The sequence below is a fragment of the Petromyzon marinus genome, chromosome 63, assembly GCF_048934315.1.
Source record: "Petromyzon marinus isolate PM22_M1 ecotype Great Lakes invasive population chromosome 63, UKy_Petmar_22M1.pri1.0, whole genome shotgun sequence".
Classification (NCBI taxonomy): Eukaryota; Metazoa; Chordata; class Hyperoartia; order Petromyzontiformes; family Petromyzontidae; genus Petromyzon; species Petromyzon marinus.
The window spans coordinates 8,078,590-8,079,763 of record NC_133729.1 but is presented as its reverse complement, the minus strand read 5'-3'; positions in this window follow the sequence as shown (position 1 = coordinate 8,079,763).

Genomic DNA, 1,174 nt, shown 5'->3' with positions numbered 1-1,174 from the left:
CTTGGGGCACAGGTGTGGCGAGTTCTTTTTGTCCGAAACGCGAGTCGCTTCATCGTCAGCGGCCGTGAGCTCTTCCACTGCTGGATGGAGGCCTCCGAATTCCGCGAGGCGTCGCCGCCGCGTCTCCCTCTCGCGTGTGCACGCGACGGCTCCGTCTAGCCCCAGTGGTCCTTCAACTTTTCTGCAGCCTTTCGCACCCCTTTGGTTCTCAGTCGTTACATTTCTTTTTTTTAACAATATCCATAAACACGTGGGGCCTTGATGAAACAAAGTAAGTTGTTACTGAACGTGCCCCGTGCTTAATTTGTTTTTGATGATTGACCTGAAACAAAATCTGGCCGTGTCTCACACACCCTCCCCCCCCGAAAGTGCATCTCCAAGGGATGCGTGGATGCACCCCAGGTTAAGAACCACTGCTCTAGCCCCCCTGGGTGCGTTCCCTCCTGGGGGGGGGGGCATCATCGTCATGTGATGGCGATGATGTCTCTACCCTATGTGTGTCCTATACTCCACGTGCTCCTCAGTCTGATCACCATCACCGTGGTATATCCACTGCTGGATGAAGATTCGGCGTACTATAATTCCGAGCGTGCGTCATTCCACGCTGTTTTGCACACTTTAACACAAAAAAAATCGCGGGGGGTTCTCCATCCAGCAGTGGATACGGTCACGACTGGCGATGATGAATAGCCAGCCGTGCTGCTGAGAGGTTGTAGTTGTGAGACGAGGTCGTGGGGTTGTGACGAGGTGAGGAGTCGTCCCTTATGGTGATCGTCGCACTGTCACGGCAATGCCACTAGAGGTCGCTCCACCCTCGCCACCACTGGAGGTCGCTCCACCCTCTCCCACTGGAGGTGGCTCCACCCTCTCCACCACTGGAGGTCGCTCCACCCTCTCCACCACTGGAGGTCGCTCCACCCTCTCCACCACTGGAGGTCGCTCCAACCTCTCCACAACTGGAGGGGGCCCCACCCTCTCCACCACTGGAGGTCACTCCACCCTCTCCACCACGAGAGGTCGCTCCACCCTCTCCACCACTGGAGGGGGCCCCACCCTCTCCACCACGAGAGGTCGCTCCACCCTCTCCACCACTGGAGGTCACTCCACCCTCTCCACCACTAGAGGCCGCTCCACCCTCCCGGTCCCACGTGTTTAGATCAGAACCCAGGCAGGA